The sequence below is a fragment of the Vidua chalybeata genome, chromosome 1 (assembly GCF_026979565.1).
Source record: "Vidua chalybeata isolate OUT-0048 chromosome 1, bVidCha1 merged haplotype, whole genome shotgun sequence".
In the NCBI taxonomy this organism is placed as follows: domain Eukaryota; kingdom Metazoa; phylum Chordata; class Aves; order Passeriformes; family Viduidae; genus Vidua; species Vidua chalybeata.
The window spans coordinates 133,545,699-133,566,940 of NC_071530.1; the positions used below are offsets into that span (position 1 = coordinate 133,545,699).

Genomic DNA, 21,242 nt, shown 5'->3' on the forward strand with positions numbered 1-21,242 from the left:
TCTCCCGTGAGCTAACCACCATTCAAACACAAAGAAATTTCTCGGTTCTTTCCAAACCAAAGTAATGAGTTTTCATGTACAACAAAATGGAGCAAAACAATGATTTGCACTGTCAAAAACTGTGGTAAATTTTTAAAGTAAACTTTGAGGGGCAGGATTTCAAGTACTGTAAAGAGTAGAACTAAAAAAGAAAGAAGGAGAGGTAACAATGCAGAAGAAGGTAGGAAGCTTGACTGTGTGACTTATTGAATGCAATATGAGCAGGAGGGAATGAAGAAGAGGGGAAAGAATGAATATAGAGAAAGCCCTGAATATCATGCAGACACTGGTGACTCCATCAGTAGGCAAGTCATTGCAGCGGCCTTGTGTTTTACCAGCTCACTTGCAGGTTATGGAAAGGACAGGTTCGTGTACATTTCTATTTTCTTTGAAATAAATGACAGATAAAAGATGAAGTCACCTTTAGACAAATCTGGGAAGTGTCTGGTTAGGCAAGAAAAATATTAACAACTTGCTTAGCTGGAAATCTAAATTTTTACCTTGTGACAGTACAGAGCTATGTAAGTGTATAGATGCATTTGAATATCAAATCATATGCAATGCACTACATTACTTTTTTTATCTAATCTGGTCTCTCTTGCCATAAGAGCTATTAAATGAAGGATGTCAGCTCATTGTACATTGCTCAAGTATGTCTCATCACTAGAGAGAATCTGTATTGTGTGTTTGGTCTAGATTGGATTTAAATACCATGCTGTCTTTGTTATTTGGTACTTTTAAGCTGAAGTTTTTCTCTCTGTTACATCCAATCAGTTGCCCAATGACTGATTAGATGCTCCAGTCAGGGACAGATGTGAAATATAACTGTCTAAAAGGGTACTCAAAATCTTTAGACCCACTGACCATGAGTAGGGTGTTCAGACAAACTTGAGTGAGGAGCTGTAATTCAGTGCTCTCAGAGGAGTGGCAGGCAGCCTGCATGGCTCTGGCTGGCAGCCCCTGTCCCTTGGCTGCTCCCTGGGACTGGCCGGTGCTCAGGGCTGGCCTGTGCCTGGCCCCGACCAGAGCAGCCAGAGCAGCTCCTGCTGCCATCTCCTGGAAAAGCCCCTCATGTTGGTTGGATACGGGGATACAGGTGAGGGTTGGGGGTTGTTTTGTAGAGCTGTTACTGCACACCTGCTCCTGCTGCTCTATTGGACAAGTGTCTCCAAGGGGCCCTGTCTGGTGGCCACATGTGGCTGCTGCTACAGGACAGCACAAGCATCTTTAATCTCTGGGTCACACAAGCATTGCTGGTTGTGGTGAGCAGCATGTGGCCACATGTCAGGCCCTGGATGAGGTGTGTGCATGGTGCTGTGTCTAAAGTGACACAACGTGATGAGGGTGAGGTCACACCATGAAGAAATACCTTGTCTATCTTCACAAAGAGAATGGTGAGACACCAGAACAGGTTGCTCCGTGGATGTCCCATCCCTGGAAATGTTCAAGGCAAGGTTAGATGGGGCTCTGAGCAACCCAAGTGGAGGGCATCTCTGCCTCCCTTAGCTAGATGATGCTTAAGGTCCCTTCCAACCCAAAGTGTTCTGTTTCCATCCATTGGTGCATCTTACAGAAAATGTTGGACACCAGCATTGTATGTACATTGATACCAGAGGATTAAAACTTGCAATTAAGGTGTTTAATTAATTTTCTAAATTTCTCTGGCTTGTCTCATCATGTTCCTTTTCTCAGATGGTGGGTGCCTGCACAAGGAATCATGTATTGGTACAATCTGGAACCAAAACACTAATTTCCTGTAGATGTCCTGTAAGTAGAGTTTTCTGGAACTAAGAGGCTGGAGATACTCAGGTGTTAGGGCACTGGTACCATGTAGAAACTGAATTAAGTATAAAGGTTTCTTAGGTACTTTCTGAAGATATTATATCATTCAAAGGGCTGGCTAAATATTTCCTTACATATCAGGCTTGAAAAAGCATACCAATATCAGAAGATAACATTACGTCTGTAGAAAGTTGTGTGCTCATATGGAAATCAGTGTAGAAATGACTATCTGAATCTCTGAAGCTTTTTTCAAGTGTTTTGTAAAGTATAATTTTATTTCAGTGGTTTCTTCATTCATATTTTATAATGAAATCTATGCCAGAAGTTTTTCTGAAAGTAGGTCATCATAACTGTTTTCAGGATGGTGTATCAGACTTACAATACATGCCTTATAAGGTCAGTTTTAAATGTCTTTTCAAATTATATTTGTATTGTTTCTTGTTATTTGTCATAGTGCTAAGAAGTTGATACTCAAAATAGATAAAGAAATGTATTTTTTTATTCTGGTCTGTAGTCTTTTTCAGGTAGGAACAGTTGTTTTTTGGGTAAAGAGAATGACTGTAGGAGCGAGGGTGAGTAGGACGGTCGGGATGGACGGAGACGGGAGATCTCTGAAGCCAGGTCTTGGAACTTGTGGTTTATTGCAAAGGGAGTGGGTGCAGGGGTCCTGTTTGGAGCTGCCAGCCACAGCTCCGAGCAGGCCTGAAAGAGAGAGCTAAAAGAGCAAGAGGGCAAGAGAGCAAGAGAGGGCAAGAGAGTGAAGTTCCCGTTACAATACAATAAATCTTCTTCTGTGTTGAATATTCTAATTTTCACTAAACAATCTAGTACAAGATACAAATCCTATACCATTTACCTACAGCCTGTAAGAATCATTACATTACCATACTGTGTTACATTTTAAACCCTAAAAACTACTCTTCGGACCCTTTCTGCCAAGCTAGTAGGGTCTGCTCTGACCCTTGGACCTGTCTGCAAGCAGAGGGTATCATTTTATCAAAAGGGGATTACCTTCAGTCAGCCATACTATTGTTTTCCAGTTGTTCAGTAACCGAGGCTTGGTATCTCAAAACTTGCTTTCATTTCAATTTCACATGTAGTTTCCATATTCTCAAAATCTTTTGCCAAGCAATCATATTTATAAGGCTTTCCTGTTTCATCTTCCCCAACACATGACACAAAAGTAACTTTTCATAAGGTTGCTTTTACTTAAGACTTCAGTAAATGACAAGATTCTGAAGAGTAGAGTAGCAAGATAAACTAGAATTTATTTTATTTTTGGTTCCTCTACCTTTCCAGTGCTCCAAAAATAGTTAAGGGTATACTCTGTATTCTTGAGTCAAGCTATCAATTCTAGAAGCTAAAATTTGATGGGTTAGAGGAAGTTTATGTTGTAACGTTCAGGTCCTGATTCCACAGGCACTCTTCCTTGTGGAAAAGATGCTTTCTTTACTGAGGAAGATGGAATACAAAATGCAATTCTTAACAGGCTTAGCTATTCATATCTGGAATGAAATTGTTTTCCTGCTGGTCAGCCCTGAGGGAATTGATGATCAGACTTCTATAGAGATGCAGACCTAATGCTCAGCTATATTTCATTAGTGAGTAAAGTCTTTGCCATCTTCTTATCGTGCCATCTTAGACATCCCTTTCAATTTACACACACTGTCTCTGGCAGGCAGATACCTGGGTCCCTTCCCTTCCCTTCCCTTCCCTTCCCTTCCCTTCCCTTCCCTTCCCTTCCCTTCCCTTCCCTTCCCTTCCCTTCCCTTCCCTTCCCTTCCCTTCCCTTCCCTTCCCTTCCCTTCCCTTCCCTTCCCTTCCCTTCCCTTCCCTTCCCTTCCCTTCCCTTCCCTTCCCTTCCCTTCCCTTCCCTTCCCTTCCCTTCCCTTCCCTTCCCTTCCCTTCCTTCCCTTCCCTTCCCTTCCCTTCCCTTCCCTTCCCTTCCCTTCCCTTCCCTTCCCTTCCCTTCCCTTCCCTTCCCTTCCCTTCCCTTCCCTTCCCTTCCCTTCCCTTCCCTTCCCTTCTTTAGTGGACATTTCTCTTTTTGCAAGGTAAATATTCCATCTTTTCTTTAGTTAGCCAAGACCTATTGTATTTGTAGGCTGATTATAGCCAAGAGCCAAAGCAGTTTAAGGCATATTTTCAGAATCTGGGGCACTCCATGGATCATATATCCTAAAACATCACGTGTGCATGTTGGGTCACCCGTACGGGTCCAGCGCACTCTCAGAGACTGAGACCCATGATGTCTTTGGTTTCAGGGAGATGGAATCTCCTTGGTTTTAGTAGATGGAATCTATTAAAAGAGATGAAAAAAGGAAGTAACAGCACGACTTGAGAGGGACTAGTGCAGTAATGCCTGCAGAGAGGTGTAACTATGTTTGGATAGAAATCAGTGCCTTCGTATGTCTCTGGAGAGCGTTGCTCCTAGGGCCCTGCACACGTAAACATAGCAGGTGGGGCTGGAGGCAGCTGACGCTGCATGAACTGCACTTGCTTTGTGGCAAAATATTGCTCCATGTCACCTAAGAACCCTTGCTAGGACGCCAAATGTGGCATGAAGTTATAGGTCTGTGAAAATGGAATTTTGAGACAGTGTTATGAGATCTTTTGACATCCTTCATAATTTTGCTGAGGTTAAACTTTTTCATATATTATTGAAATTATAGTTCTCTATGGGAAAAGTACAAACAGAAGGTGAATCTGTACTAACGAAATGATGATTGATGTTGTGTGAATTCAATAGTTTTTATCAAAATGAGGCATTTCCAATTTAAGAAATACTGGAGATACAGAGTGAAAAGAGATTAAAGTATTTAGAAATGTTGATATTTCATGGCTTCATCTTAGAATGAAATAAGAGAACTAGGTCTCAGAGCAAAAAGTTTGAGTGAGATTTTATTTTATTTGTATTTAAAATCAAATTCTGGATTATGTATGGTTTGTAAGGTGTTCAAACTGCAATCTGCAGTGCTGTACTTATAAGTAGAACAGTCTCACTTATGTCTGTTAGGAACCAATGACATAGCCTATAGAGCAATTTTCTCAACTTATGGAATAATTGAGAGGAATCTATTGGTGTGGTATAGAACTTCACATTTCTCAATTCAAAATTTGATTTATATAAAAATAGTCTTCTACTACACGTATAGTCAATGTGGTTCCTATTAAAAAGAGGATGCTTAATCACTTGGAATCTGGTGATTAAAGGAGAAACTACATTGATTGTCTTTCATTGTCTAAAGTGAGATAGTATATGGTAAGCATACAATTTACTGAATAAAAGTATTTGTTTACATAATAGACATTGTTATTTTCTATCCCTAGAAATAATTTATGTGGTAAAAATGGCAACTGAAATTATCATCCACTACTTTTAATTTGGACATGTATTTTACTTTTTTAAAAATTGTATAATACAGACAATTTGAAACAAGCCATTTGTTTGGGGGTTTATTTCCTCTCCTATTCCAGAGACAGACTGCTAATGTAATAGATTGCTTTATTGTGTTGTATTACACTTGCATCAACATTTTTGATGTGTAATCTGATTTACTTTCAAAATTAATACATAATAAGTTGATAGAAATATAGGATTAGCAATTGACAAGAGATTAGGGCATATTTATCTTACTCATTATTTGAGAATTGTGAACTGAATCCTTTACCAAAGAGAAAGAGCTATTATAATAAATACATAACCAAGAGCATTAATCAGCTTTTACTAAATAAGCTCTGAAAAGTATGCTAATAAATAAAGAGACTCTAATTGCAAACTAAAAAGGCTATAAAATGTCATTAAATTCTGTTGTTTTCCTCTATATATCGGAAAAGACTAGGAAAGGAGATATGGCAGTGCAAAATGTATGCCACTTTCCTTAACAGATTTTCTGTAGATGAAGTAGGTGTATATTTGAGTCTTCACATGTTCACAAGGCTTTTCTGAGAGATGGAAGCAGTGAAAACAAACACAGAGTTGAGATACCAGAACTGAACTCCAGCCAATGCTAGCTGTGATCTTACAGAAGTCCTCTGGAAGACAATTCTCACACACAAAGTGTGGGAGACATCTTATACCATATATGAGGAGAAATTCCAGGAAAATGGGAAGGAAGCTCTATGGTAAGACTAGGGAGTAAGAATAAAAGGCTTAATTTAAGGTAAAAAGGTGCAGATCATGTACACCAACTGAGCCATACTGCCTCAGTCGCAAATAACTCATCAAACTTTTTTGTAATATGCTTATCAACTCAGGTACACACCTGCAAGATTTCCATCTGCCTCTGGTAGAAGTAGAACTAATCCCCCTGGTTGTAGGCATTTATGACATTAAAAATCCTTACTCAGCATTAAAAAAAGATTTTCTACATTTCTTTACTTAAAAAGAAAGTCTCTTATATTACTACTTGAACTCATTAATAAGGGGAAAAAAAGGAGAAAGTTCGAAGTGAGATCAGAACATTTAGCTTGACCTTCCACAAGATTTTTTGCTTTCCATAATTAGCGGTAAAAATCAAGAGAAATGTAGGGTGATCTTTCTTGGTAAGAATACTGCTAAACTATTTTTCTTTTTCAGAGTGAAAGAATTCTCATAAGGTCCCTGCTTAAAAAAAATATACATCTCATAAAAACCCCCAGACTATAAAGCTGTTTTATTTCTGTTTTTGCAGTAAACAAGATTTGGGCCTTTTTTTGTGTTGTTACATAAGAAAAAATTTAGGCTTTCCTTAAGAATGTTTCCACTTAGAAACTCCTTTTGGGATTTTTTTAATCCCTTAGTTAACATGTGATATAATAGATGAGAATTTCTTGTTCATTATTCTATGAAAGAGGACTCTGATTTCAGTCTATTGAAACTTGAGAGTGGAAAAAAGAACTTTATAGGGCAATCTCATACCTTGGCAATTATTCAGTTTTCACTTCGCCTGAAATGTCTGTGATATTTATCTGTAGTCATAGTTCTGTGTATATATGTAATTTATACTTCAAGGAAGAAAAACTCAGTTGGTTTTTTTTCTCAGTTTAAATAATATTTCTAGTTTTGTCAATTTCCTACATAGCCATCTCAATGAATACTCTTTGTATTATTCTAGAAGGACAACATTAATCTAGCCATTGCTCTGTGAAGCAGTGTCACTAAATAACATTGTGCTGTGAAGGGAGATTTACTTCAGATCTCCAAAGGCCAGCAGGAAAAGGGCTCTAGTATTTTGCTGTTGAACAGTTATCAGAGACATGGTTTGCACACCAAAAATAAATAAAGATTACAGTTATATTTACAGATTCATTAGAGCTGCGTATTTTTTAAATTTAACATTTCATAATAATACAGGATTTCAGTCCTTGTACTTAAGTGGAATGCAATATTTAATGTCTTTTGGCAAGTGTATCTTAATATTGAATTTATGTCTTTACCACTATCCATGCTATCAATGCTATTAATAACCCTTTGATAAATGGAAATCTCTTTCTAAGAATAGAAGTGAATTTATAGAATAATTGCCTAAAAGTAAAAAAAACATTAAAATGGCCTCAAAATAAAAGGTGGTAATAGAAGCATGCTGTGCAGACTAATTCAGAACAACCCTCTGGCCTTGACTGGTATCCAAGTTACGTTGCTGTGTCACAGAAGTTCAGTTTGACTGCACTCTCCTGTTGCCCGTTTCAGCTGCTGCTGGGTCTCCTTACAAACACAGCAATCCGTGATCTCTGTAGGATAAAACAGGGAGGGAAAAGTTACAGAACTCCTGTTTTTAAACACCCCACAGGATGCACAGCCTGTGGGAAATCATGCAGGTACTGAGAATACAGTTGTGCTATTCATATTTCCAGGCACTTTGTGTATAATGAACTGGGCTATGACTCACAGAGCACCTCCAGGCTCTTTAGACTGGTTTAACTTCCACAGAGCAAGTGTGATGATACTATCACCCAAAACTGACACATGCCACTAACAGTAAACTCTTAACAGATAACTCTACAGGAGAAATTTTATTAACAGAGTAATTTAAAATTATTTAAGTGTAGCGTTGATGAACACACAAGCAACCATTTGATCAGGAAGCTGAACCTTTTGCTCACAATCAAGATACCATATTAGCTTACAGTCAAGTCTCTTATCCATGCTTTATTTCTCATACTGGGTCATCCTTTTTCTTTTTTTAAGTGCTAATAAAAACTTCAGTTTGTAAAATAGTGCATCTCAGGTATGTGCCAGATGGTGTATGCCAGGTACAGTCCAAGAAACTGGGAAACATTTTTTTTTCCTTCAGCAAGGGAGGGGCTCTGAACACAGATCTCAAAACACAGATACATGTTGGTTAGTTGGAATATGAGACAGACATTTGGTCTCTGCTTCTCTAAAGACATAATAAAATAAAGCAGGAGTCAAAACTAAATTTCTTATGCCAAGTTCTGCAGCTGCATTTTTAAAAGCTTGCCAGATCTGTCCCTGAGGCAGAATGTGCAGGACCTGTGTTTTCTGAATGCTCATGTGGTACAATAGGGCCCCTGCATCTCCATGGTGGCAAGTCAGATGTTTCTCAGCTTGTACAGAATCAAAATTAGAAGGAAAATTAGGATTAAAATACTGAATTTGAGGAACTTTTTTTACTTCAGAATGAGCTGACTGATTCCTGTGAATTTTAGGAACTTGTATCCAATACTAAACTGTTTTTCATTCATATGTGATTTTGCATTTCTGCAATCTGAGACAAACACAAGGGAAGATAAGAAAAGAACAGAAAAGAGAAATTGCTTGAGACCTGCAGAAGTCAATGGAGTGTCATAATATAAACCTAAAACTTGTCAATACTCTACTTTCTGTTTTAGCACACGAAAAGGATTCTGTGAAATTACTTTTTCTGTCCTTCTGGATTGCACATTGTGCTTCTTAACTGTGCTATTAGAGAACTCCAAGTTAAAGTTTTAAATTTTTTTAAAATTGAGATAGTAAAACATATCCTTATACTTTACAAATACCAAATGCTTTGGCAATAGATACTAAGGAAATGGATAGATTAAAGACATCCCAAGTGCATCTAAATTAAGTGGAAACATGAGAACCTAGCTCAAGGAGTGCAGTGATGAACTGTGTCTTTTTGATGCAGTATTTTATATTCTGGTAGTTTACAACTGAGGAATTCTTCCACGTATTATTCTTAAATGTCAATACAGGTTTTGTTATTGCCTTTTGAACTAAGTTATTTAACTTGAACTAAGTAATATAATTTTCTTTAATACTGTTAGGCATATGTGAGTTCAGTTAAACTTGCTTTTCATGCTCAGGGAGCAAAAATTGTCGTGGAGAACATTTAATAGAAGTATAAAAACATTTAAGTTGTTTGCAAACCTTTTGTGATGCAGTCTATCTAGGAAAAGATGAAATGCCCCTTAAGAAATGCAAAAAAAATTCCTTTTTCCTTATCACCTAAATAATTTGTGCATGGTTCTTTGTCTACCTGTATAAGATAAAGAGATCCTTTGGGAGATATTTTTTTAACAGTCTTACATTTTTTTGTAAAGTAAGCAAAACATAGTTTCCTTAATGGTGGGAGGGGGATTTGTCCTTTTATATCTATTTTTAGGAGTTTTTTCTATGCTTGCAAGTGCTTGTGTGAATGACGTTCAATTTTTTACTGTCATGATTATTTCATTTTACGAAATATTAAACTATATATGTTTTCTTATACTAATTAAATCTCTGCTCCAAAAGTTACAATCAGATTTTATTCATTTTTGTAACTTTTGGGTTTGTCCTTGTCTGGTTAGAATTTGGTGCCAGCAAAAATTATTTTTAGCTCAGTCTATGAAATCACGTTGAGACTTAATTGAAAATATTCACAGTAATAAGTACTGTTCTTGTTACTATTTGCTGAAGTAAGACCTGTCAAGAACAAATTTGTGCTGTAAAGGAAAAATTACTTCCCTATGATTAACTAAATTAATTAATAGTTACCAGCATTACAGATTTTTTTAATAAGGTGAATGTCTTTAATATTTTTTAAATTTTTAAATTAAGACAATATATTTTGTATAACCTGCAGTGTTAAGGCACTGCCAATTAAAATATTTATGTAGAAAAGATAACATAGTAACACATTAAAAAAAACAAAGCAAAGTTCTATAGAAATTTCCTATTTTAGATGTCCTAAAATTTGTAACTTACATGTTCTAGCAAGGCAATAGTCTACTTTTTTTTTTCTTAATACAGCAAAGAAATATGCTATGATATATGAACATCAAAAAAATACCATTGAATTTGAAGACCTAGTGAGAAGCATTCTTTTTATTGAACAGGAAAAAGAGCTTCTCCCTGCTACCAGCTGTTTCCTTGTTCTGTCACTCTTTCCCAGTTGCTATGTCCTCTTGTTTCACTAGCAGTGCTGAGCTCCCTGCTGTTCTTGGACTTACCTACAGAGCAAGCATTTGGTTTGTTCCTTGGCTGAGTTTGTAGGCAACTGAATAATTTCTGGTCCTAACCTCTGTATGCCATGAGTTGCATTAGTGACTGAAAATTGAGCTCCCATCCAGAGGATGCAAATAAAATTGGTTCATATGAATCTGCATAACTTGAATGAAGGAAAACCTTTAGGCAGACTTTTTTATTGTTTTTCTGCTTTAAAGACATTCTGATTTTATTTCAGAGGTTGATTTTATTTCTGAGCTTGAATATTATTTATGTATGTTGGAAATTAGCTAAGTACAGTGATTACTAAAAGCATATGAGCAGTACCACTCAAGTTAGTAGCTCATTTGAGGAATTCTGACCCTCACAAAGGGGAGGAAGACATGAATCCACTTTTCACACACAAGCAGCCCTGTTCTCTTCTGTTCTCTCTCTTTGGTGAGATCGCTAAGGGACAAGAATTAGATTAATCTTCATCTCTGTCACTGCTGCCATTGCTATGCTTTGTGGTTTAACTTCACCACTCAATCAATAGCCAAAGTCATGTCTTCATCAGGAGAAGGATAGAAATGTAGTGAAGCTTAGAAAATTAATTGAAGTCAAATATCTTGCAGTTTACTTGCTGTTAAATAACGCACATGAAAGTCTGGACAGAATGGTTCCCTGTGCCATTCCATCAGTGGCTGCAGACCATTTTGCCATAGGAGTTACCTTTAAAAGCAGCACTTCTCAGCAGTGTGCAGGCTGAGAGCCTCCTCACGTTCTGTTACTGCACTGCCAAAGCCAGGTTCCAGCAGCTGGTAGCCCTCACAGGTCAGGCTGCATGGAAGTACACAGATCAATCATTTCAGCAGCTTTCCTATGAAATCTTAAGTGCTCAGTGCTCAGTAGAAGTCATTAACTTGCATGCCTTTTGCTATTCCATTTAAGCAAATGCTTTCATGCAGCGTGTTGGCTGATTATAGGAATTGTTGAACAGAACCCTACTGGGAAAAGGATTCTTTGCAATTTTGAAATGAATTTTTTTTCAGATGGTTAAAGCTGGATTCTAGATTTTACAACCATGCTTGTCTTTTCTCAGTGGGGAGCTGAATCTAAGCATGTGCCAGTTTTGTCCAAGTTGCATATTCTAACCCCTTCAAGATTAAGAAAGAAAATTTTTGTCATTTGATTTGACCTTAGTGTCATCCTATACTCATCTGGCATTTGAAGGAATGCAGTATTTGTGGAGAGGAACCTGAAGGTCTCTTTCTGGAAAGACCTTTAAAGCTCTCAATCTTATGATCATTTAAAGGTTTTATCTGTAAGGATAAATAAAATGATCACACTCTCTGGTATTTTAAACATAGCCTGAGAAAATTAGTTTTGTGCAGTCACCCCTACATGATGGAGGATTTATTTGTCTGTGTGCACTGTCCATAACTCATTGCAATTTTATAATGCCTTGGTTAATTTCATCTACATATGAATAAGTAGACCACAAAACTAAACAACTTGAGGAGGATAAGGTAGATGGCAGAGCAATGTGCTCCTAATAAGTACCTACATATAAATCCTATTGCAGTCTCTGTTTCCACTTTTTTTATTCTGATTTATAGCTTTGTGTTTCCTAATTATTTTCTTTTACACACTACACACACACACACACACACACACACACATATATATATATATAAGCGTCGACACGATAGAAGTGGCCAAAATCACAGTCAGTGATCACACAGGTAAAACTCATTAAAATACTTGAACTTATTTTTTGTTTAAATTTTTGGCATATCACCAAGAATTCTGTTTCCATATGAAAATACTTTGTAGGCAGTTAGCCATTTTCAGCTCATTTAAGCTCCTTCCCTTTAGCAGAGTTAACTGCATTTTCCAGTTCCACCTTCAGCCCATCAATTCCTGCTTTTTCTCTGTCTCTCATCCTGAGTTATGGCATGTCTGTCCAAGGTCTAAACACCAAAGATGTGAACATATTTGGTTGCTTTTTTTGTTTTCAGCACAGACATTTTGGATCTCACCAAAAGTAAGTATCCTTGAAATTATATCAGATATGAAAAAAAGTGACCTCCTGGGAATTATCTAGATTTTAGGAAAAAAAATCTTAATAATTAAAAATATTAAGAAGAAACTTTTCTGTTCTGTGAAAACAGGTCTTTAAAATATCGGTCTTAAATCAGTATGAAGGGAAGTTACTAATATCACGGGATAATACTGGCATCAAAGGAAGGCAGTGAGGTAGATCTGCTTAGTAAAAGTGTACAGGTCCAGGATGAAGGGCTCAGGGTCAGTGGCTGGTAGCAGGGAGCCTGTTGAAAAGACTTTCAGCAAAGATGAGCCACAGTCTGAGAGCAGCAGTGATTGATGAGGATGAACCACAGCAGGAAGAACTAATGTGGACTTTAATGTGAGAGAAAGCCAAGAGGTGAGGGAAGTGGAGTACGGAGGAATTCAGCAATTATAGCAGTGAAAGTGGGAGAAGAAGGCACACACGAGGGGACAAAATGACAGCATGGCTCTGGCTGCACATTAGAGTGTGGGAATCAGGAACAAGGCAGTTAGAGGAAGACTAGCAGCTGGAAAAAATTATAGCAAAAGACAAAAGCTTTTGTGAAGGAGAATTGTGTAGGACAGTTTGGAGTGACCAGGGCAATCCTGAGAAAGCAGAGTACATGAGCAACTCAGAGAGCAATTCCTCCTTTTTCCGTTATGGTTTCTTCTTCCCCATTCTTTGTAAGACTTAATTAGCTTTCTGCTATTGTTCGGGCTTGGTAAATATTTATTGTTAATGTATCCCCTGTTGGTTTTAATATTAATTATTAAATAATTAATATTTAAATTAATAATAATATAATTATAATATTATTAATTTAATAATAAAAAAGTGTTGTTGCTTCTAATATGCAGAAATAGTAATTGAAAACCACTGCTTTGTTGGGGACAGGAAATGAGATTATAGTTTCACAAAGCCACCCTCAACACATTAAAAAATAAGACAGCTATGGTAAATTCTCTTTTTATTTTGATTTAAAAGTTCATCTGGATTTTTGTGTTCCCTTAAAATGCGTTTTTTTTTTTTTAATATCTCTTTTAATTTTATAATGCAAAATAGAAAATATTTGATTACTTGAAAAAAAATTTGATTAAACAGTCTCAAAGCGTACCTGATTTAAATGTGTTTGAGTGGTACACACTTCTGTCACGGATTTCTAATAAATACACCTATATCACACATATGTATTCTCTGTGTACATATTTTTTTATTTCTTCCTAACTTCAGTTTTTCTACAAATATTAGAAGCATTGAAGACTACATCTCTCATTGGAATGATAAGATCACATCTCTTATTCAGCCTACAGCAGTTCTTGTTCAAACCTCCTACGTCCATGGAGGTCTCTCGGCTCCCTCCCCCATGCCCTCCCTCCTGTGGGACACGAGCTGTGCAAACGGTGACTGGCACAGTCCAGCCTGAGCTTGGGCTCCTTGGTTTCATTAAACCCCTAGGAAGTTAATGCCTCTAGCTACCATGGATGTAAATGAAAATGTTTCATTGGTTGAAAAGTTAGATTGGGGAGGAGAACGCCCACATAGGAGACAGGGAACGGTGTGAGAACCTTTTACTAGGGGTTGCCAAGGAATTACACCCCTGGCTTTTGTGCTGGGCAGCTGCAGTGACCCTGCCTGGCTGCAGCACTGGGCACTGCTGGGCTCTTGGTGCATCAGGACAGGATAACCAGTATTGGTGGCATACTTCGTTTCTGAAATTGAGCTTTTCTCACTGTCACTGTCACTTTTCAGTTCTGAGATGAGCACAGAATTGCCCCTGAATGTGTGAGTTGGCTTGGGTGCTTGGTCATAGAGTTTGCAATGACTTTCTGAGGGACTATGCCATGAACTGGTTTCTCAGCCAAATTTAAAGCCAAGTGTGTGTAAGTGAAGCCAGTAAATTAATGTCTGCCTAATGTAACAATTGATAGTATATTGTAGAAAGGGTGAGTTATTTTTAAAAATGCAATCTGCGCAACATACAGTAACTAACAGCTCCATGCTGACAGAATTTTTGCTCCTTTCCTGAATGGGCTTCCTGAGAGTGTACAAGCTGGCTCTGGCATTGGCACTGGGTAGCTGGATTAAGAGATTGCTCTGTTTCTAATTTCTGTAATTCTCTTGATGAAAAGTTATATATTCTATATATGTGATAGATATTATTCTAACAACTCTCCCATCTTCCAAACTGAGACATGATGAGAAAGTCACCATGTAATAGTGCCTATGCTTATGCTTTCTCTGGAAGACAAGCAACAGCTTCGTTTCTGACTCTTCCATGCAAGTTTGTCTGCACCATGGTAGTTCTTCTGTTTATTTTGCAATATATTTGCATTAAAAGAGTATGGGGTTTTTTGCTTCTGATCTGTCAAGAGAAAGCTTTAGGGACCATCTACTGATCAATCTCCATATGCAATTCATATGCAAAATTTAATACATTTCAGTCATGAGTGAAGAAGGCCATAGAAGTGCTCCAAGAAAGAAGAATGAGGTTTACATGAAGGCATGGAAATTATTTCTTAATGGTGACTATTACTTCCACCCACTCTTTACCAGATTGAAAACACATCAAAGCTTTGTTTTGCAAAAGCCTAAGCCCTAAGCAGGAAGAAGATCAATTGAAAGAATCACTGAAATTAAATTTAATTAATTAAATTAAATTAAATTAAAGACTTCACCATTGATTAGTCCTGGAGCTGTTTTTTCCTGTTACTTTCTTCAGGACTTAATTGTAGATCCTTTCTTAGCTTCATAAGCTCAGACTACTTTTTTTTACTAGGATGGAATATGACAGACAGAGGAATCATGAGACTTGATATTGGGCAAAAAGAGATTAGTTTTGGCTTGCCTGTAGACAAAATTACAAACAATGAATTTTTTAAGGCAAACACTATTTTACAGTAGCACCTTTTCCCAGCAGTAGTCAAGTTCTATTGTTGTTCTGTAGAGTTCTGTGCTGTATATGCATCTCTGTCCTGCAGCCCAGCATGTTTTGGTTTCTCCTGTCTGTCAGCAAAGCCTCATGTACTTGGTAGTTAAAAATTATTTTCCCTACCTACTGCTCTGGCAGACTTTCTCCCTTTCTATGTCCATAAATTTAACCTCAGTGTCCTGAATGTCAACATCCTCATGACTCATCCTCTTGTCCTAAGTTTTGCTCCTCATTAAGTTACTTCTTTTCCTTTCTCACAGCTAAGCTAGATGCACAGATAGAGTTTAGACTGAAGAAAAACTGGAAAATTATGTTCACAACTGTGGGTAGACCATGGCAAGGACCATATTATCAATACCTATTTATACATCATTTTTGCGTAAGTTCCTTTGCTCCATTGAAAATACAGCCTTGCATATTTATAAATTAGGTAAATTATCTCTCTTTTAGGTAAAAATCCTCCTTTTACAGTTTTAGGCCCTCAGGTTTGGGTTACATGGTTGTTCAGTGGCTAGAAAACAATGGAGCATGTGAATAAAGTGTTTTGTCTCCATTAAAAAAAAAAGAATGGAAATAAAGAAGGTTTATTGTGGGAAGAGAAGACAATTGTTCTCTCTCTCACTCACTCTGTTTACATATACATGTACACCATTATACGGCATGGAAAAAATATTTAGATTATTATAGTTCAACAAGGGAGGTAAGGTGAACATTCAGAAAATAAATTTTGGGAGGATACTCATTCAGTGATGGAGAAATAAATATAAGGTTGTCAGACAGGGTAGAGCTCAGTGGAATTAACTTTTATTAGAAGATTTGTCCTATGCATGGTTGATGTGTAGAGTGTACTGAGTGCCTAAAATTATTCTGCCTAACCTGCAGCTCTGTTATGTCATTGTCTCCCCAGCTGTTTTGACAGAAATGTGGTTTTCTGCACACTTGGTGCTTTTCCCACTTCCTGAATGAATTCATTCAACATCCTGAATGAATGTTGAACCTTCATTCATATCATCTGATGAGCATTAACGTTATGCCAGTAAACTTATTTTTCATACACATCTTTGTTGCACTCTCTTTTGTCTTACTGTGCCAGAAAAGCACACTCCTTTTGAGTTGTATCCCAACTATTAACACACAATATTTTGATACTTTCCTAAACATTATGGTATTTTACTTCATCTGCTCATATTAAATTAGAATTAACAAGTTTTGTGGCAATTACATAATATGATCTTATTAATGTAGACCAGGACTTCTCTGATTCCCTCTATTTTGTCAAACAATACTGTACTTGCTCATAAAAGTGATAACTTGCAGAAATAGAAATAAAATATAGACAGACTGATGGAAAATTATATCAGTGGAGAAGCAGGCATAAGCAGAATGGAGCAATTTCACAAGTGTTTATGCCAGTGAATGCCATGTGTTCCTTTTAAAACATTTTTAATATAATACCAAAACTGTTAGCATAAAAGGGTAATTACAATGTTACTTTTATTTGTCCTAAAAATAAATTGCCAGTACAGAGAACCATAAAAGGAACAGGAATGCAACTTCATTCCACTCTCAAATTCATCATTTAGACATTCAGAGCACGTACATTATCTTTTGATTTTGCAAAAGTATTTAATAAAATGTTAAATAATAAATGTGTATTCTTGAGAGTGCAGCTTTTTAAAGAAAAGGTCACTAAAAGTATCTCAGTTGTAAGGAAGAACAGAGGTGTTCCTTGCTATTGAACTCCAAAGTTCTTTCAGAAATCTGTTAACCTGATTTTCATGACTGTTTATCCAGATTCATCATATTGAGCACTTATGATACTAATATTATTTTACATCAGCATCATTATTTCTTACCCCAATTAATCTACATTTGACTGTTTCCTCCCATATTCTCACTGGTTAATCTTCTTAAACAGGATTGTGGCAAAGAAACAGATCTTGAGGTTTAATGCACCTTTGGCATTTCTGTGGAAGTCCAAGGAAAGCAGGGCAGGTGGCACAAAACATTTAATGCATCTTGATGAGAGACTGACAAATAACAATGTGGCCACCTGTAAATGCTGTCTTTTCAAACCTCACGGATTCCAAAGTCCTGTAGCAAGGGACCTGCAGCTGCAATGACCCAGGAAGTCCTTTCCAGGCTTGTTTTGGACTGACACCCTCTCCAGTGCCCAAAGCACTTGGTCAGACTTTTTATTCAAAATGAACCTGATATAAATTGCAGCTAAAGGATCCTCTCTAATGAAATAATTGTTTTATAAACACAGTATCTCACAGACCAAACATTATTTATTACTATGATCTTCCACAAATTTCTTACATTTTCTTAAAGGCTTCGTTTATATAGTGTTGTTTCTAAAAATTAAATCCTAAGGAAGGAGGAAAGATTCACAGACTCCCCTAAAATTTAGTGATTCCTGATCTCTAAGTAGAAATACAGTAGAAAGTAAATAATCCTTTTCAAAAACTAACCTTCTCTTGACATCTTTTCTGTTTGATAGATCAGGTACAGCTGACACTCTCCAGTGGAGTAATTACAAAAGGAGGAGCTAGTTCTTGAGGTAGCCGTGACACAAAATGCCTAAGTCTTCCTAATTTAAAAGTTTAGGTAGCTTTTTTGTGGTAATTTGTATGTTTGAGCTTAAATTGTGAATAAAAGACAGGATGCCATCTTATAGAACAGCCTTATGTAGGTATATGTAGGTTAAACAGCCTTCTAGCAGTAACCCTGCATACAATGCCAGTATGTAGGACCATAGTGAGAATGCACAAGCAAACAGAAGAAAATATTAGTCTGATTAACAGAAAATCATAAAATCACGGGATGATGGAGTGGTTTGGCTTTGAAGACACCTTAAAAATCATATAATTCCAAGCCTTCTGCCACAGGCAGGATACCTGCAAAAGCATTGCAGAAAAGAAAAGATTGGAGTCAGAACTGCTAAACCTTAGTTACTGAGCAAAGACTCCTTCTTTTACTGCCTCAGAGTGACTGGAGGTTGTGATTTAAAGTGTAGGAGTTGGATCTCTGTTCCAAGAGCTTGCCACAGGTGGCAGGCAGAGCTGGACAGGATACCAGCTGGAATGACCTGCCTCCCTGCACCTCAGGGAGCATGGACTAGGGACTCAGTGGAAAAGGCAATGACCACATTACTTGATGCTTTAGTCAGTTGAAAACAAAGTCAAATTTCCTATAATGTCAGTTATGGGTGTTATCTGGACATTTGGTTAGGAGTCCGAAACAAATCAAAGCCTCTGCTGTCCCTGTAATAAAAATAGGCACAATTCTCCACTAGTTTCACCCAATCCAAAAGGATAAATTCTGAACCCTTCAGTGGCTCTTCAAATCTCACAAGGTAACCCTCCCAGCACAATCTCCTAAAGCTGCCTTCAGCCGTGTCCTCTGTCTATTTTCCCCTGCAGTTGTTGCAAATTTCCCCATGTTCCCAATCTTCATATGATTGCTGAAGTTTCCTTTCACAGTGAACTTTTTCTGTTTTAAATTGTTTCTCTTCCATGAGAAATCCCATCTTTGGACATATTGAATTAAAATACTGCACCAATTATCTGTCTTCCAAGTGATCTTTCCATGTACTTGCCTATATTAAAAATCCTTTTCCTAGAGTGCAGAGCTAGTAAATGGTTATTCAGACCATATGTCCCTGAAGATTTTCACTATGATCACCATCCCTCTGCAGGCATTAGGGTTTTTGTCTAAAGGTTCCTTTATGTTATTTGGGCCACAAATTTTCTGGGTAGCTGGCTACAGTCATTCTTTTAATTAATTTTTATCTGTCTATCCTGAACTGCATGAATGGGATGTTTTCTTCCCCTTCCAACTGAAATTTGACAGTGAGGATCAGTGATTTCTCCTAGTCTCATGTAGAAATTGCACAATTTATGTCAAACCACAGACTGAGGTATTTTCCTGTGTAGAATGTTTTCCAGTTTCCATATAGACCTTTGTCATTTCTTGGGGTGCACTCTAGGAAGCAATTGCTTTTGTTTTATCATTGACTCATATATGATCATCACCTAACATTTCTCTCTCCATACATGACTGCTGGCTTCCTCTGACAGATCTCTTTAGCTGCTTGCCAACATTTTAGCCACTAATTTTCCTTAATCCCATCACAAAATTCTACTTACACTCAAAGACTTTCCTACTTAGGAAGGCAAAAAAAGTTTCCCATTTTTCTCTATAGTTTCACTTTGTAAAATGGTCCAGGTTTATAATTTTCTGTCTGTCAATTATACATGAACTTGAAATGGGATTATCTGATGCACTTCAGTCATGCTGGATGCAACACAAAGTAAGCATAGTACCTGAGTCAAATACTGTATGCTGAAAAAGGCACAGGTCCCTGAGTTCAAGCACTCAGAGCTGCTCACTGTCTGAACACAGATTTTTATGTGTCAAGGCTTTCCAAAATAGAAAACAAATATTTTCATCATTCTTTACAGCTTAGAAGTTGTTTAAAAAAAAATGAGAGTTCACTTCTTATTTAGTCATCTCAAATTGAAGATGTGGTTTCATGTTTTTTCCCCTCTGTTTTGTCTCCACACTCAAATTCCTATGTGCTTTCTTTCCCCCAAAATATGAAGCTACAATTGTTAGGAAAATAATATAACAAAGTAGCACAGAAAACATCATTATTCTGATGTATGCACCTCTAATGGCCCCACAGCCTCAGAAAGGACACAGAGCTAAAGAAAGTAGGAAGAGATTGCAGCAGGGATGATGAAGAATGTGAAACAGGATTTTTTCAGTCCAGCAAAAAAAAAAAAGAAAAAAAAAAAAAAAAAAAAAAAAAAAAAAAAGACTGATGGAGATGTTTGAGGCCTGTAAAATCAGGGATAGTGTGAAAAAAGTGACTACAGAATGATAGATTCATTGCTCCCACACTCCGAAAATGCAAGAACAAATCATTGCAGACAATTATCAGGCAAACAAGCAAGAGGAAGTACAAATTTAGACCAAGGGACCCATTCTGTAGCATACTGCATGGACCTGATGTATATACTAGTTCAAAATGAGATTAGAAGAAGTGAGCTGGGTTTGATCTAGCAATGGCAATTAAACACAAAAAGATCTAACTCAGCCTCTAAACCAGCAGACAGCAAAATAAAGGTGTTCTTTCCCATACTTTTCTTACATATGTTTCTTAGGCATTGGTATTAGCTATGCTGACAGAGGATACTGAGTAATTGGATCTTTGTTTTTTTCCTGATATGGCCATTTTGATTTTCTTATGTTTTGTTCATATTTGCCTCTGGTCTGGGACTTGAAAAAAGCAGTCTGACTGCTAGACTGTATGGATGTTGGAAGCCAGAAGTTTGTGTGACTTATCTAGCATGGTAGATTCAGGTCTTTAAAGTAACATCTATTTTCTCACTCTGAAGTCTTCATCTATTATAAATTTTGGTTGGCTTTTGGCAAAAGTCTAAGTAGCTTATATCAAAGCTGGTTTTCAACATCCCAGTTAAAGAGCTTAACATTTCATTAAGTTTTTTATCTTTACTACTGCTCAATAATATATTTCTCCTACAAACAATATTCTAACTATGATCTTAGCTTAATTATAAATTATTTTAAATCTAATAGGTGCATAACACAACCGATTGCTGTGCTTACCTGACCCACTTTTGTGAAACCTCACATTTAATGATAATCTAGAGAGGTTCATTGAGTAGCTACATATTCGCATGGGTATAAGCAAGGACAGGAGGTGTCTTTAGACATTGGCACCAGTAGTTTAACTGTGCAGTCTGTACTTTTCAGCTATATATGACATTTCATAGAGTAAAATAAGGCTGAAATTAAAATTTAAAACATTCTCTAAATATTTACAGGGAAAAAAGTGTTCTCATATGCTCATTTGTCACATTCGTTCTTGGAGAACATTCTTCTCTCTTTCCATGCACACAGAACTGAACTCATCTGTGTATTAAATGACCCTGAATCTAAAGGTATTCCACAAACTAAATACAAAGATATTAAGATTATTATACGTGGAGAGACTGAATAAG

The 21,242-nt window shown here is 37.0% G+C and overlaps 1 protein-coding gene across 30 annotated transcripts in view; it reads left to right on the top strand.

The window, feature by feature from the left end:
• The window catches only part of RIMS2 (regulating synaptic membrane exocytosis 2), a 448,611-nt gene that overhangs the window by 395,052 nt on the left and 32,317 nt on the right, over positions 1 to 21,242 (top strand). The window lies entirely within an intron of this gene.